General features: G+C 35.3%; 1 protein-coding gene across 2 annotated transcripts in view; it reads right to left on the minus strand.

Moving 5' to 3' along the window:
• The window catches only part of LOC127180930 (FERM domain-containing protein 5), a 148,074-nt gene that overhangs the window by 117,728 nt on the left and 11,881 nt on the right, over positions 1–18,465 (minus strand). Inside the window, exon 2 of one of the 2 annotated variants that reach the window (XM_051135333.1) lies at positions 11,722–11,776. The exons of the other annotated variant lie outside the window; for it this stretch is intronic. The gene's annotated coding sequence lies outside the window, so the exon portion shown is untranslated. The remainder of the gene's footprint in view (positions 1–11,721; positions 11,777–18,465) is intronic. 2 annotated transcript variants of the gene reach the window in all.

Raw genomic sequence — 18,465 nt, forward strand, 5'->3', positions numbered from 1 at the left:
TTTTAGAACAGTAAGATTTTGAATGTTATTTTTAAAAAGTCTGAAGAAAATGTATTAGATACAAAATACAACAAAAGCAGTAATAATGTTAAATATTTTTACTATTCAAAATAACTGCTTTCCTAATATATTTATAAAATGTAATTTATTCCTGTGTTCAAAACTACATTATCAGCATCATTACTTCAGTCTTTAGTGTCACATGATCCTTAAGAAATCATTTTAATATGCTGATTTGCTGTTCAAGAATCATGTATTATTATTATTATTATTATTAATAATAATAATAATAATAATAATAATAATAATGTTACAATGTTTCAGTTAAATGCTGTTCTTTTGAACTTTCTATTCAAAGAAACCTGAAAAAAATTCTATTCAGCTGTTTTCAACATACTAATAATAATAATAATAATAATAATAATAATAATAATAATAATAATAATAATAATAATAAATGTTTTTTGAGCTGCAAATCAAAATAGAATGATTTCTGAAGGATCATGTGACTGGAGTAATGATGCTAAAAATTCAGCTTTGAAATCACAGGAATAAATTACATTTTAAAATATATTCAAATGGAAAAGTTATTTTAAATAGTAAAAATATTACTAAATTTTACCGTTTTTGCTGTACTTTATTACAGCACTTTATTTTGTACTTTAATCAAAATATTGCATGCTTGGTGAGCAGAAGAGACTTCTTTAAAAAAAACATTAAAAATCGTCCTATTTTTTTAATGATAGTGTATTTTATTGTAAATGCTTTTAAAAAATGCTAATAATTGTTAAAAAATGTTAATTAATAATGGTAGACTAATAGTATGTGATTCTGGTTGTGTTTGAGTAATTAAAACTCTCAAATAGAACTGCCTTCACAAATCAGACTGATAAATGAAGCTCATTATAAAAACCAAACAACTAGAAAATTAAATGCATCAACTCATTAACCATGCAACTTGAACTCCAAATCCATTTGTTGTTGGTCGATCAATTGAGGACCAAAAAAAGAACATAAGATTTTCATTTCTATCAGCAGCACACCAGGACACCAAGCTTTTAGTTTTAATGGGGTTTTATTCTTGCACACTAGCTGAGACACTACTTTAGAAAAAAAAAAGCTGAGGAATAAAAGGATTCTTAGGAGTAAAGAGAACGTGAACACTGAGATAAATGAGAGAGCCAACGCAACACAGGGCCAATCATTGACTGAAGAATCCTGCAGAGACAGGCACAAACCTCTAGAAGAGCACTGCAAGAAGGAGAATGAAAGAGAGAGGAAAAAACACACAGACAAAAAGAACCGTGAGACATCTGGGCGGTGCCTCAAGAGACGCAACACGTCTCTGCAGCACGGTATAGTGTGAGCGCAGCTCTGCTCTCAGGAGCAACTCAGGTGAACAAAGCAGCTTAACCTCATACAGCATAGTGTTACTACTATAAAACTAAAACTAATAAAATTAAAAATTAAAATAAAGCTGCATAGGGATAGGTTACCCAAAAATGAAAATTCTGTCATTAATTATTCACCCTCATGTCATTCCAAACTGTAAGACCTTTGTTAATCTTTGGAACACAAATTAAGATATTTTTGAGGAAATCTGAGAGCTTTCTGACTCTGCACAAACAACAATGCAACTACCATGGTCAAGGCCCAGAAAGGTAAATAGTCCATGAGACACCAATGGTTCAACCTTAATTTTATGAAGCTATGACAATACTTTTTCCGATAAAGCTCTCGGATTTCCTCAAAAAACCCATATTTTCAATGTGTTTTGGGCATCTTTGTTTTTCACAAGGCATCCAAATGCAACGAACAAGCACTCACTAGAACTCCATAGACAGTTATTCTCACAGCACTGCAGTAATGAACAAGCAAAAACCTTTCGGGATCATTTGGATAAAAAGCATAAGAAAACGAGACCTTTGCTCGGAAAGGTCCATAAGACAGGGAAATATCCAGTTCTGCTACAGAAAGCGTGAGCACACTCACTGGTTGATGGATGAATGCAAAAACAAATATGTTGATGTGGGTACATGAGGCGGTTTGCAGTATTGTTCTGTTGTAGGATCAGACTGAAGAGCAGAGCTAAACCGCCGGAGTGATCTGAGGACAAATCAAGCCTTGATCTGATTGAATGAGAAAGAAGAGGGAGAGAGAGGAGTGAGGAGGACATAGATGTCTTCATCAGCTTCAAACAGAACGCCCACCACCCGTTCACTGACCGGCTGAAGCTTATTGTGCACAAAAATGGTAAGAGCTCATCCAAGTAACAATCTGAATGGCTGGGTTATCAACACACACCAAAAGTAAAGCGAATATGCATCACATTATTGCTCTAGATTACTCACGGGATGTTTGTCCATGTCACTCGTGCAAATAAAATCATCATGTAATGCTCTCCTCCATTTTCTGATAAAACCGGATGTGTCAAACTGGACATGTCAATAAGCTTTCAGCTTATTGGCTTGTGCGGCAACGTGTCGTGAATTTTCCATTTGAGTTGAAATTTTTCAACTTTACGGAACACACGATTGAGGCATATTTGTTGCACGTTCATAGCAACCGCATCAGCCAATTTGCGTCACTCTTATCGCCCGGCATGAATTGACATTTATTTTCGTCTTTGCATTGACTTTGTATGTAATCCATTCGCACAAATAATTCAATTTGCTTTTAGTGTGAACACACCATTGCGTTACTCACTCCAATTTTATTTAGTAATAAAAACAATAAAAAGCATTTTCTGATACAACCGGATGGGTCAGTACGCTCTTTGTTGATTTACTTGCCCGAAAGACACAATTGAGGCGTATATCGTGCGTTCATGGCAGTCGTGTTGCCCAATTTACATAATTCTTGTTGCCTGGCACAAATTTATGTCTATTTGCGTCTTTGCATTGACATAGTATGTAATTCACTCACGCGAATAATTACATTTGCTTTTAGTGTGCACACATCATCGCCTTAATTGCTTGTTTATTCGCGGGATGTTTTCACGTCACTTGCGCCAGTAAAGACAATAAAAATCATTTTCTGATACAACCAGATGTGTCAATAAACTCTTCGTTGACTGGCTTGCACGGAAGAGGTGATTGAGATGTATAAATCACAAGTTCATGGCAGCCCCATTCCCCAATTTGCATAATTCTCATCACCCGGCATGAATTTGCATGTATTCGTGTATTTGCTTTGACTTTGTATGTAATCCATTTGCGCAAATAATTAAATTTGCTATTAGTGTGCAATCACTATTGCGTTACTCGCTCTAGTTTATTCAAGTGATGTCTTTCACGTCATCCGCAAAAACAATAAAAAGCATTTTCTGATACAACCAGACATGTCAAACCGGATGCATCAATAAGCTCTTCGCTGATTTGCTTGCACGAAAGACATGATTAAGGCATATATCGCGTGTCTGCAGCAATCACGTCACCCAATTTGCGTCATTTGTCTACTCGCGCAAATAAAGAAATTCGCTTTTGGTGTGAACACACAATTACTTTGTGTAAATACCAAAAGCAAAGCAAATATTCGCTCTAGATTACTCACAAAATGTTTTTCCATGTCACTGGTGCAAATTAAATCATTACGTAATGCCTCCTCCATTTTCTGATGTAGCCGGACATGTCAAACTGGATGTGTCAATAAGCTTTTCGTTCACTGGCTTCCGTTAAGTGTCATGCAAATTGTCTGCCCGAGTTGAAATGTTTCAAGACACTGTGAATTCATGGCAATCGCTTTGCGATTTGTATGTAATGTACTTCCACAAATAATTTAATTTGCTTCTAACGTGCACACACCATCGTGTTACTCGCTCTAGTTCATTAGCAGGATGGTTTTTGTGTCACTCACACAAATAAAAACAATAAAAAGCATTTTGAGATACAACCGGACATGTCAAACCGGATGGGTCAATAAGCTCTTTGTTAATTTGACTTGCGCAGAAGACACAGTTGAGGCGTATATTGTGAGTTCTCGGTAATTGCATCACCCAATTTGTGTCATTCGCGTCAATCGCGTCTATTCGTGATTTGGTACATAATCTACTCGCATGTGAAATTAAATTTGCTTTTAGTGTGCGCGTACTATTATGTTACTCACTCTAGTCTATTCGCGGGATATTTTTCGCATCACTTGCAGCAATAAAACAAACAATAAGAAGCATTTTTTGACACAACTGGGCATGTCAAACCGGACAGGTCAATAAGCTCTTCGTTGATTGACCTGATTGAGACATACATTGCGTGTTTGTGCAAAGTATGTATCATACTTATCACCCAGCACGAATTTGTGACTATTTCAGTCTTTGCATTGACTTTGTATGTAATCTGCTGGGGCAAATAATTACATTTAGTGTTCACACTCACGTTACTCAGCCTAGTTTATTCACTGGATGCTTTTTGTGTCACTCTCACCAATAAAAACAATAAAAAGCATTTTTGGATACAACCGGATGCGTCAAACTGGATGTTTCATTAAACTCTTTGTTGCACGGAAGATGCACATCTACTGTGTGAATACCAAAAGCGAAACTAACATTGACATTGTGTTATTGCTCTAGATTACTCATGGGAAGATTTTTGTGTCACTTGCGAAAATAAGATCATCATGTAATGCACTCCTCCATTTTCTTATACAAACGGATGTGTCAAACCAGACGTCAATAAGCTTTTCACTGACTGGCTTGCACAACAATGCAAATTTTCACTCGAACTGAAATTTTTTAACTTGCACGGAAGATGCATTTAAGGTGTATATCAAACGTTCGTGGCAATCACGTCATGATTTGTATGTAATCAACTTGCGCAAATAATTAAATTTGCTTTTGGTGTGCACAAACCATCACGTGTCAGTGAGCTCTTTATTGATTTGCTTGCACGGAAGACACAATTGAGGCATATATAGGCACATATTCTACTATTTACAAGCATCACATTTCTGTCATAATTTCTTCAAGTAGAAACAAACTTTTGTTTTGGGTTGTAACGAAAAACTGAACACGGTCACAGAAGACGCAGACTTCATATATAAAAAGCATTCTGTCTGCAATTTAATATTTACAGACATTAGTCCATGTTGCAATTTGATTAACTGTACAGCACTACCTTTGATTTATTCATCCAAAATTTGCCAAACTCTGTGACATTCCATATACAATACATTTATGACTAGATTCCATTTTCCGCATCACGGAAATCAGACGTAACCAACAATCAAAAGTCAGACACTACAATATGAACTCACTGCACCAAGTTATCCAAGTTAATCTAACCACATCAACTTCAGCTCTACACGGTTTCCTGTATTGTATTGTCTTGTTTGTTTATTTAGTTTATTTCTCAAAAAAATTGAGAAAAGTCAACTGAAAGGATGTTGATATTTACTGGAAAAGCAATATATTGTAGATTATACCCCAATACAGAGGTGTGTTATATATAGACATCCTGAAGAATTTGAAGCAAAGTGTGTGCTACTTCAGCAAAGCAGCTGGAGATAATCATCTACCTTTGTTGACTTGAAAAGGCGAGTTCCGCTCACCCTGCTTTTTGCATGCTCAATCAGCACCGGCTAATTTCACCCCCCACAGGAAAGGCTCACGTCCGCTTTGAACTGCCCCCTCCGGGTCTCCAAGCACCTTGTGAGGTGTTAAAGATGCCACTCAAGCACATAACTACAGCCAACAAACCATGTCAAATTGTTTACTTCAGTAGAGCCCATTTCCCACCACCAGCTACAGAGCGAGGACACATGCTCACGGAAAACAAATTCATGCCTTTCTTTTCCCTTGATTTATTTATCCATCCCTCCAATCAATCAATGTCTCTGTTAACTATCTATGAGTACATTGCAAAAACCAAACAAAAACACACACAGAAAGAGTATGCATGAGATATGAGATGTAAGTTAGACTACTGCACAAGCACATTTATTGTTTACACTTTCACTGCATGATTTAGTCTATTAAAATATTTTTGGGATTCCCCCAAAATTCAAGATAAGAGGGCAAATATGCCCCAGTTTGACTTTTATGTCTTTTATATTTGTGTTATATTTATAGCTAATATCACACAAAGAGTAGGTTTTTCTGCAGATATCAGTACAACTGCAAGTGTGATATTGATTTTATAAAACAGACAATAAACAAGAAGTTAATATTAACTTTAGAAGTTAATATTGACTTACATTTTAGACACAAGTTCCTGTTTTTGCTCCATTTCATCAACAAAAATAGTTTCACACAAAGCCAGAGCAAAAGGTGGTCAGAACTGCATGACAAAAATTTGCAGTTGCAAAATATAAACTCACAATTCTGAGAACAGAACTTTTTTTCCTCAAAATAGGGGTTATAACTCGCAACTACGAGTATTGAATCTCACAATTCAGAGAACAAGATAGCAGAATTGTGAGAAGAACTCGTAATTGTGAGAAAAAAAGTTAGAGTTGCAAGATACAAACTTGCAATTGCAAGAAAAAAAGTCAGAATTGTGAGGAAAAAAAGTCAGAATACTTTTTTTTTTTTTAATCTCGCAATGCCGACTTTATTTCTGACATTGTGAGTTTGTTTCAGACAATTCTGACTTTATTTCTCAGAATTGCAAGTTTATATCTCACAATTCTAATTCACGCAATTGTCAGTTTATATCAGAAATCAGAAGTCAGAATTGCGAGAAAAACTCTCAGTTGTGAGAAAAAAAAAAGTCAGAGTTGCAAGATACAAACTTGCAATTGCAAGAAAAAAAAATCCAGAATTGTGAGAAAAAGTCAGAATTCAAGTTATCTCACAATCCTGACTTTATTTCTCACAATTGTAAGTTTGTATCACACAGTTTTGGCAATTCTCAGAATTGCAAGTTTATATCTCACAATTCTCATTTATGCAATTGTGAGATTATATCAGAATTCAGAAGTCAGAATTGTGAGAAAAACTCTCAATTGTGAGAAATAAAGTCGGAGTTGCAAGATACAAACTTGCAATTGCAAGAAAAAAAATTCTGAATTGTGAGAAAAAAAAAAAAATGTCCAGTTCTAGCAATCCTGACTTAATTTTTCACAATTGTGAATTTGTATCATACAATTCTGATTTTATTTCTGAGAACTGCAAGTTTACATCAGTTTATATCAGAGTTTATATCAGAATTCAGAAGTCAGAATTGTAAGTTTGTATCATGCAATTCTGAGAAGAAAAGTCAGAATTGCATAATGTAAACTCACAATTGTGAGGAAAAAAGCCAGAATTGTGAGATTAAAAAAAAGTCGCAATTACCTTTTTTAATTCATTTTTATTGAGCGGCGGAAATGGCTTCCATAGTTTTGAATCTCAGAGCAACACGCAACTGTTTTGTTACTGAAACAATAAGCCATTTGAACGAATCGGCTGAATGAATGACTCAATGATTCACTCATGCAGTGATTTGCCATCACCTACTGGTAATTTTAGGTTTATATTTAAAAGTGTATATATATTTTTAAATCACACACCCCTAGGCAACCATTCTTTTTTGTATATTTGGGTAGAAACTAAAACATACAGTATGGACATACTGGCAGAATCTAAAACGCAAATTATTACATATTTACAGCTATAGAAAAACTGTAGGCTTGTTTAAAATGATGTAATCCTTTGAAATGAGCCGGCACCACAAGTCACACAGAACAGAAGGAAATGCAGTTTCATTAAAAATGCAATTGAAAACATAATCTCATTAATCATACATACAATACAATCAAACAAATTAAATATTCATGAATTAAATGAGTATTCATAAACATTTGTACATCTGTAATGATGTTTAAACAAATGATTACAGACGCTGTCAATGTTCTATGTTTTAGTGTCAATGCAAATGTGGTACAATCTATATCCGTTTCTATATCACTCCATCTCAAAATCTATATCCATCGATCAGCATGTGTGCTTAATACAATACAGTACATCCATCCATCATGAAAATGTAGTAGAATCGTGATGTCCTAAAGTATGTGTTTTTTATTTGGTTGTCTCTCCTTCCTTAAAGTAAAAGCCTTTCTCTTTTCTGTCTACTACAAATATAGGCCATTCATACTGATTTTTCTCACACAGCTACACTGCCTACACAGCACCATCCAAGCTCAGAATACAAACGGTTACCAATAATGCAACAACGCAATCGCACTTGAACACAAACAAGCCTGAAACACAACTCTCCCCACGGAGACCAGCAATAAAAACAATCCGCTGATATTACAGCAGAACGGTATAGCAATGCCAGTGTTTTTATTGTTCAGCGTTACTGAGACAAATCAAATATGTAATCTTAGCCTTAAAGCCATTAAAGATGGCATACAACATTATGGAAATGCTCTCAATCTGTTTTCTAACCCACGGATGATAAGTTTACTCAGGAATCTTGTTAATAAAATAACTAATAATTTTGCAATTGCATGTGGTGATGCAAAAATTACACACTTCACCTTTAAGTAAAAGAATTTAGTTTCTTTTCATTGGTGGACCTGAGATTTTAAACTTACGCCATCTTCTGCACTCCAGGGTCTGTCAGTAAGCAAATGGCAGACTTATACCAGTCAAACGAAGGAGGTGTTATGAGTATTGAACATCCTCATTTAGCCAAGTAGGACTGAAATGTCAAGTTTCCCCGTACTGTGCTATAGTGCAGCGATTAAACACCATGAAGTGCATTTCTATGCCCATACACCGATATCATTTTATGCTTGGCACAGTCCATAGAATCAAATTTTTGCAAGTATTAAGGCGGAAATGTCAGGCTAGACACATGGCCCTGTTCTGTTTAATTTAATTGACAAAGTTCAAAGTCATCTGCAGTGTATACAGCAATATGTTGTTGCTGGCAAAACCTATTAAAATGTCTGGCAGGAATAACTCAGCCAGGACTGTTGAAACTGGAGACAATAATCTTTATCAGACTATAAATACTGATATAAACTGTGCTGATGAATATCCATGATTACTAAACTTGCTTATAGATGCAATAGCACATAAAAGTCTCTCATAAAACCTCAGTCACTGCTATTAAAGGGGTCCTCGGATGCAAAATTCACTTTTACATGTTGTTTGAAAATAAATGTGTTGGCAGTGTGTGTACACAACCACCTTATAATGATAAAAATCCACCCAGTGTTATTTTTTTTTTTTTTAAATCCTATAAATCATAACCACTTTCTCAGATCAAGCCATTCTCAGATTCTCGGCTGTGTGACGTCACACAGGCCAAGGGCACTCCCACGATTGCTGACTGACACTGGCAATCTGCTAATAAAATAATTTAATTACTATTTTTATTAAGTGTCAACAGATTATCACCAGTATTAAGTGTTTTATGGTTATCGGTATCATCATTTTCAGAACCAAATTGCCGATAAAAAAAAATTTAAAAGCATTTAAAGAAAGTTTTTGTTAGAGCATTTGTTATTCTTAATTTTGACTTTTACAAGTAATTACTCTTTACTAGGGGTCGCCCGATTATCTGCACCGATATTAAGCATTTTATTGTTATTGGTATCGGTCATTTTCAAAACCGTTTTGCGATAAATAATTTAAAAATATTTAAAGAAAGTTTTTGTCAGAGCCCTTGTTATTCCTAATTTGGACTTCTACAATTAATTACTGTTTTTACTAGGGGTCAACCGATTATCGGCACTGATATAAAGCATTTTATGATTATCGCATCGGTCATTTTCAAAACTGATTTGACGATAAAGTAATTTAAAAGCATTTAAAGAATTTTTGTTGGCGCCCTTGTTATTCTTAATTTTCACTTTTACTATTAATTACCGTTTTTACTAGGGGTCGACGAATTATCGGTGCCGATATTAAGCATTTTATGGTTATCAGTCATTTTTAAAACTGAATTGCTGATAAAATTATTTAAAAGCATTTAAAGAGATTTTTTTTCAGAGCCCTTGTTATTCTTAATTTTGACTTTTACAATCAATTACTGTGTGTACCAGGGGTCGACCGATTATCTGCGCCGATATTAAGCATTTTATGGTTATCGTCATTTTCAAAACTGATTTGCCCAATACAATAATGTAAAAGCATTCAAAGAAAGTTTTTGTCAGAGCTCTTGTTTTTCTTAATTTTGACTTTTACAATTAATTATTGTTTTTACTAGGGGTCGAACAATTATCAGAACTGATACTAGGCATTTTAAGATTATCGGTATCGGTCATTTTCAAAACCAATTTGCCTATAAAATAATTTAAAAACATTTAAAAGGGTCATCGGATGCCCATTTTCAACAAGTTGATATGATTCTTTAGGGTCTTAATGAAAAGTCTATAATTGGTTAAAAATTCTAAATGGTAGTGTAAAACAACACCCTTTTTACCTTGCCAAAATCAAAATCAGCTCTGCAAAATTCTGGTCGAGGCTGCTTTAAATGCAAATGAGCTCTGCTCACCCCTCTCTCGATGACCCCTTTAAAGAACGTTTTTGTCAGAGCCCTTGCTATTCTTAATTTTGACTTTTACAATTAATTATTGTTTTTACTAGGGGTTGACCGATTATCGGTCTGATATTAAGCATTTTATGGTTATCGGTATCTGTCATTTTTTTAAAACCGATTTGCCCGATAAAATATTGTAAAAACTTCTACAATTAATTTTCATTTTTACACCAGACATATATTTCAGTTTAAAATATCGGTTATCGGTCTACTTGAACTGTAATAATCGGTATGGTATCGGCCCTAAAAAAAAAAAAATCATATCAGTCGACCTCTAGTTTTTACTGTATTTTTAATCAAATAAATGCAGCCTTGGTGAACATAAAACACTTTTCAAAAACATTACAACATTTTATCAACCGCAAGAACAGTAGTATATGTACACATGTATGGTAATTTATTTGGTCACTGTACTGGAATCTTAAACAGTGTGCATCTCTTCTTACGTAAATGTAGTATTTCACTTTAGAAATAGCTTCTGTGCTGCCTTTGTCACTTTGTTTCTCGATTAAAATGCATCTACTCACAGCTGCCAGACAATTCATTTCCAAACAAGTCGAGCAGAAGCAGAGATAAATTACTGGATATAGGAGTAAACATTAATATCTCCGTTCTGTCCTCACTCTCTCTCTCTCCGTTTCCTGCTGATGTAATCCTCTAGTTCAGTTCTGACGTCTTCTCTACTCCAGCCAATAGCATTTTCCCTGCACCATGACATGGGTAAACACCAGCCACGCACTAGTGAGGTTGCTCTTCATGAAACATTCAGGCCTAGCACACATTTTAATCTTTAATATCCCGACCGTAGCAACAGTGTAGAATGATCTGTGAGCACACAGTGAGACAGCAGCCAGTCTCGCATACACATCAACAAACAAACGCACATGCATGACGGCACACACTCACATGCTTGAACTTCATGCTGTGCAGCATTTACAGTGGATCTAATGCAGGAGCAGAGAAAGAAACGCTCCGTCCGTGAAGCATACGCCCGGTGTGTGTTTGTCACTGTCGGTGTGTCTTCAGCTGCACTGGTGCAGTGATGACAGCGCAATACTGAGCCCGGGAACAAACTGCACTGCTGTGCTTCTGGGACACACTGTCTCTTTTATCCAAGCAATGTCTCTTAACTACAGTTTACTAACTGGTGGACTGAATTTCAAGGCTTAACAATAAACATTTATATGATTTGTCAGTAGTGCCAATAGTTATGACATAAAAATACAAACAAAGAAAAAAGATGAAATATACACACCTTATTCTTCAACGTGGAAGTAAGTCTATGGGCGAGACTTCCAGTTCATTAGCTGCTATAGGGAAATAACGAGAAGAATAACAACGTGCAGTAAATGGTAAAACTGTTTGCACTACAAACCAGTGTGCGCTCATAATTAAGATAATACACTAAAACAATATGGTAAGACACACCAATCTGCAATATCAAGCAGCAAAACAAGCTTTTTTGTACAGCTAAAAATAGCTGGATGCAGATGAGACCAGAAGCCGAACCCATAACATTTACAAATGGCCATGCCTGCTCTTACGCCAAAAATAAGGCGGATGAATAATACATATTTTTAGCAAATGATTTACTTGGTACCAAGAAATATATTACTGTTTATCTTTAACTTTAAGTTAATATAAGATATATACTGAATATCGATAAACACACATTTGACCAGTCATATTTGGAATAATTTAGTTTTTAATTTATAATTTTAGTTTTTAAAAAGTTTTTAATGGCTTCCTGTGGAAGAAGTCTCATAAGGACTGCATTTTTCCATTTAAAAATATACAGTAAAAACAGAAATATTATTACAAATTAAAATAACTGATTTTTTTATTTGAAAATATTTTAAAATGTTTCCTTCTTTTTTTTTAAAAAGGTATTACTTCTGTCTTTTTATTTTTTTTTATATAATCAATTAAATTTTTTGTAACATTATATACACTACCAGTCAAAAATTTTAGATTTTTAATGTTTTTTAAAGAAGTCTCTTCTGCTCCAAGCCTGTATTTATTTAATTCAAAGTACAGCAAAAATAGTAACATTTTAAAATATTTTTACTACTTAAAATAACGGTTTTCTGTTCTGCCAATAGCGTCGTGGTTAGCGTGCCAACATATAGCGCCGTTGCGCTGCGGGCGTCCGAGTTCGAATCCCGGCTCTTGGACCTTTCCCGATCCCACCCCCTTCTCTCTCTCCCACTTTGCTTCCTGTCCAACTACATTGTCCTATTTAAATAAAGGCATAAAAATGCCAAAAATAAATCTTTAAAAAAATATATATCTAAAAAAAACAGTTTTCTACTTGAATATATTTTAAAATGCAATTTATTCCTGTGATTTCAAAGCTGAATTTTTAGCATCATTACTCCAGTCATATGATCCTTCAGAAATCATTCTAATATTCTGATTTGCTGCTCAAAATCATTTATTGTTATTATTATATTGAAAACAGCAGAGTAGAATTTTTTCAGGGTTTTTTGATGAATACAAAGTTCAGAACAACATTTATCTGAAATAAAAATCTTTTGTAACATTATAAATGTATTTATATTACATTACTTTTGATCAATTTAAAGCATCCTTCCTAAATCAAAGTATTAATTTCTACATTTTTTCTATAATTTTAGTGCTGATACGCTTTTGAATAGTACAGAGTATAATGTTGAAAAGCTTTTTATTTCAAATAAATGCTGATCTTTGGATCTTTCTATTCAAAGAATCTTGAAAAAATGTGCTCAGCTGTTCTTAATATTGACAACAACAACAACAACAATAATAATAATACTACATGTTTCTTAAACAGCAAATCAGCATATTAGAATGATTTCTGAAGGATCATGTGACACTGAAGACTGGAGTAATGATGCTGAAAATGTAGCTTTGATGACAGGAATACATTACATTTTAAAATCTATTCAAATAGAAAGCAGTTATTCTAAATAATAAAAATATTTTACAATATTACTGCTTTTGCTGCATTTTGGATTAAATAAATGCAGGCTTGGTGAGCGGAAGAGACTTCTTTAAAAAAAAAAAAATAAAAATAAAAAATCTTTTGAACAAACCTGAAATTCAATCCTTCACTTACTAGCATTTCAAGTTGCACAGCATTTTATTCAAGATTAGTATAAGGTATCACATACTGCAGGGTTAGTCAGAATCCAGACACTGACCCCTTGTTGGTGACAAATGAAGTTCGGAAAAAAAAACCCCCACTAAACTCACATGCTGAAAGAGACCTATTATACAAGAGCGAAATAAGAGTTTACACACAAGCACTAAAGGAGCACATTAACCAATACAGCTAAAGACTGTATATGGTCTGCTCTGAAAGCCAGCCAATGAAACGAGTCCAGCATTATCCCCAAAAGAACAAGCCGACCAATGAAATCACCAGCATTTAATTAAAAGAATCTCAGGTCATAGTAACCTGGACAGATTCATTTCAAACGACATTAGAAAGAAACTGAAAAGAACTGCCATAGTATACTACGCCTAAATATTGCAAAGCGTTACAAACCAAGCAGTTTCGATACAAATTCTCAGAGGGCTGTAATAGAAGCATCAGCAGGGCTGAAGAGCAGCCGGCGTGGGAAAGAGAGAATGAGGTCAGGTACAGGGGGAAAGACAGAGAGCTTGAGGTCTTTGTACAACGTCACTTTCATCCACATTATTGGCAGGTTTCCATTACAAGCCAGTGTTGGGAAAGGTCAGCGTGAGAACAACAAAATTCCATCTATTTATTTGCAGTGTAAGGACCATTTGTCAATTGTTACAGTGTGTGCAAAGGGACATCCACACTATTAGCCAACACATTAGTCCAGGGGAAGTCACCCTAGCAACTGTGAGGACCCCTAATACCATGCGTATTTAAGCACTCAGCCCCTTGCTGCTGAATTAACTTTAGGAAGGTCTCCTCCCCCTACTTTCTATTTCAATAACCCCTTCTGTTTGCAAACTTACATACTAAATATGTACTACAACTACACATGCTCTCCATTTGTGACATACTGAATAATTTCATGATTTGAGCTTAACACAAGTCAAATTAACTACCAATAATTTAGAAATAATAACAGACATGATTAACCGGTAGAGATATTGGAATATCGTCTCTATCACAGTTACACGCTCATGTGCCGCTGCTGTTCTACGTGGTCACAAAAACATATCGTTTGCACATGTTTTTAAGCATTGCGGTTTAAAAAAATGATTTTAAGCTGTTGAAATGCAATTAGCAGCAAAAGAGAACTCAGTTTGCTATATGTGTAATGTCTGAGAGACTGTTTCTGAGCACTGGTCCTCACAGGAGTATTGAACAGAGTTATTTTTTGCCACTTTATAGGCCTTGAACGGTTAAATAAACACACTTGTATGTGTCAAAACGCCCGTCTTTACAAGTATCCTGGTTAACACAGTAATTTAGGTCTAAAGCAAACAGATGGAAAGAAAGAAAACATTTGTAACAGTATATTACATCTGGGTAGCTCTTAAAGTGACAGGAGTCTAATTTTCCTATTGTCTTTCATTCATGTTAATAAAACAACAAAAGGGAGAAACTCTCTACTGCTTATGACTAAATCACTTTTGTAAGTTTAATAAGTTACTTTAATATTGAACAGAGACACGCAGAACATGCAGGATTCATATTTAAATAGTATTTTTGTGGTTTAATATTTACAGATACTAATCCATATCATGGTTTGATTTAAGTGTAATGTCCTACTTTTGAGTAATTCATCCAAACTTTGACAAACTCCATGACAATCTGCATTATTCAATAAATTCCATTTTTATGACTGGATTCTGTGATTCTGTCCATGTTTTCCACATCGTGGAAATCATAGGGCTCTAAATCATTACTATAGTGTCACATGATCCTTCAGAAATCAATTTGGTGCCTAATTATTAATGACTTGTTATTATCATTATCAAAATACATATATTTCTGAGTTCTTTTCATTTTATATTAACACTGTTGACGTGTTGTTTTTCCATGTCCACGGGTTAAAGTGACCCCAGTAATGAGATATTTAGCCCCTGAAAAGTGCATTTTACCAGGGGAACCCAACCAAAAAAATGTGTATTTTAACCCCCCACTGATAAACAGGGTTGGTAGGTATTTTGTGAAAACTTGGCAACCCTTTTGATTGGTGTGCATATGGAAATTTGTAACCCGTGCTGGCAAAATGAGTCGGAATGAGCAAATTTTCAGAAATTTATTTTCTTTTTTACATTAACACTGTTGGCATGGGTTGTTTTTCCAGGTCCACGGGTTAAAGCGACCCCAATAACGTAATATTTAGCTCCAGGAAAGTGCATTTTACCAGGGGAACCCCGCCAAAAACAAAAAAAAAATGTGTATTTTAACCCCCTACTGATAAACAGGGTTGGTAGGTATTTTGTGAAAACTTGGCAACCCTGTTGATTGGTGTGCATATGGAAATTTGTGACCCGTGCTGGCAAAATGAGTCGGAATGAGCAAATTTTCAGAAATTTATTTTCTTTTTTACATTAACACTGTTGGCATGGGTTGTTTTTCCATGTCCACAGGTTAAAGCGACCCCAATAATGTAATATTTAGCTCCAGGAAAGTGCATTTTACCAGGGGAACCCCGCCAAAAACAAACAAAAAAAATGTGTATTTTAACCCCCCACTGATAAACAGGGTTGGTAGGTATTTTGTGAAAACTTGGCAACCCTGTTGATTGGTGTGCATATGGAAATTTGTGACCCGTGCTGGCAAAATGAGTCGGAATGAGCAAATTTTCAGAAATTTATTTTCTTTTTTACATTAACACTGTTGGCATGGGTTGTTTTTCCATGTCCACAGGTTAAAGCGACCCCAATAACGTGATATTTCGCTCCTGGAATGTGCTTTTTACCAGGGGAGCCCCGCCAAAAAATGTGCATTTTACCCCCCACTAATAAACAGGGTTGGCAGGTTTTTTTTTTTTGTGAAAACCTGGCAACCCTGTTGATTAGTGTTCATATGAAAATTTGTGACTCGTGCTGGCAAAATTAGTCGGAATGAGCGAATTTTAAAAAATAAAAAATTTTAAAATAAAAAATATATATATTTTTATATTAACACTGTTGACATGGGTTGTTTTTCAAGTCCACGGGTTTAAGTGACCCCAATAACATGATATTTAGCTCCTGGAATGTGCATTTTACCAGGGAACCCCCCCAAAAAACGTGTATTTTACGCCCCACTAATAAACAGGATTGGCAGGGGCTTTTTTGTGAAAACCTGGCAACCATGTTGATTAATGTTTGTATGAAAATTTGTGATCCGTGCTGGCAAAATGAAGTGACCCCAGTAACGTGATATTTAGTGCCGGGAATGTGCATTTTACCGGGGGAACCCCACCAAAAAAATAAAAAATAAAAAAATAACGCAACCATGTTGAATAGTGCTCATATGAAAACAAAAATGTCTGACCCATGCTGGCAAAATAAGCCAGAATGATACATGATGTTGGGATCAGAAAAAAAAAAAAAAAAAAAATGACTAAAAAAAAAAACAAAAGCACCAAGCAAGGTTGCATATTTTCCTCTAATTTTTTTCTTGATAATACTTACTATATTATTAATCACAATATAGGTATTTTTTATTGTATCTTTGTGATTAAAAATTAAAAAAAAAGATTTTGGATCTAATACAAATAATGTTACACACCAGGTTTTTCCCCAACCATTAACTAAACATTCATGTAAAACATAACAGATTATGTTTGCTCTTGGAGAGGCACGTCTTACGCACGCGCTCTGCAAATATCAGTCAGTGCAATCATTTTTCGAGAATTCAATATGAATATTCACAAAGCTGGAATGCTGCGCTTTTCAACAACAGACCTACAACTTGTAGTGAGAAGCAGCAGCAGTCGTCCAGAAGTGAGCAAACATACAGAAGTGAGCAAACATTTTAGATGTTTAACTACTATTTGAAGCATTGGGATCGCTAGAAGAGGGCTTAATGAACTCATTTTTGTGAAAACCTCAAATTCGACCAAAACTGATATTTTTCACTTCATTTGCCTGAAGCTCAAAATTAGACCGCGCACATTCCGCCTCATTTTGCCAGCACGGGTCACATTTGTTAAGAAGACCATGTGGGAGGCCTGTGATATTTTGACTTAGAATATTACATAGAGCGTCTACACAAGACAGCATCCTCGTGCATCCTCCTTTTGATCCATGACAGCAGTCTTAGGGTTCAAATCGGACATCTTCACTTTGAGGATTATCCACTTTAAACTTTTTTTCTATAAGTAGCAACATAATTATAAGAGACGTCTTTCATATAACCAACGCAAGGGTTTTTGCTGCTGGGGCTGATAGGCAGAAAGTCATGACGAGGAAGACACATCCCACTTTTAGCCTGATCTGTTGGAAATAAAGCTCCTTAAAGGGCCAGGGATTATTATGAGTGAGATTTCTTCACTCAAGTCCTCTTCAACCTCCCACATGCACAGATATATACGCTTCACACACACACACACACACGCTATAGGCATGGCAAGCTGGAATCGTTAAAGCAGCCGACACACATACTCACACACGCTGTTTTTTGAAACAGCAAGAGATTATAGAGTCATTAATTTCATTCATCATCCCCTCATAAGATGATTTCCGACGTGGTGGAGGAGGAGGCCAAAGAGAGCAGAACCAGCGGCGGTAAATCAGGGCTCAAACCCATTTTAGAAACATGATCACAATCATCAGAAGCAGTTGCTGCTTGAAAGCACTAAAATATGGGATGATTTGCTGATAAAGGGCTCGGCTGTGTCTGCTTATTTACTCTAAGGCAGAACAAATTGGTGGGTTTAAAGAAATGGTTTAGAAGAGAGTGTGATATGGTGACCTGTCTTATTACATCATTTGGGCTGGTTAAACTTTATTTCATCTGTCCTAGCAAGGCATGTTGCAATAGGTTTCCAGCATCAAGCTATTTGTGAATGTTTAAATGTGTTGCAACACAATAACA

This window comes from Labeo rohita, chromosome 18 (assembly GCF_022985175.1).
Source record: "Labeo rohita strain BAU-BD-2019 chromosome 18, IGBB_LRoh.1.0, whole genome shotgun sequence".
Classification (NCBI taxonomy): domain Eukaryota; kingdom Metazoa; phylum Chordata; class Actinopteri; order Cypriniformes; family Cyprinidae; genus Labeo; species Labeo rohita.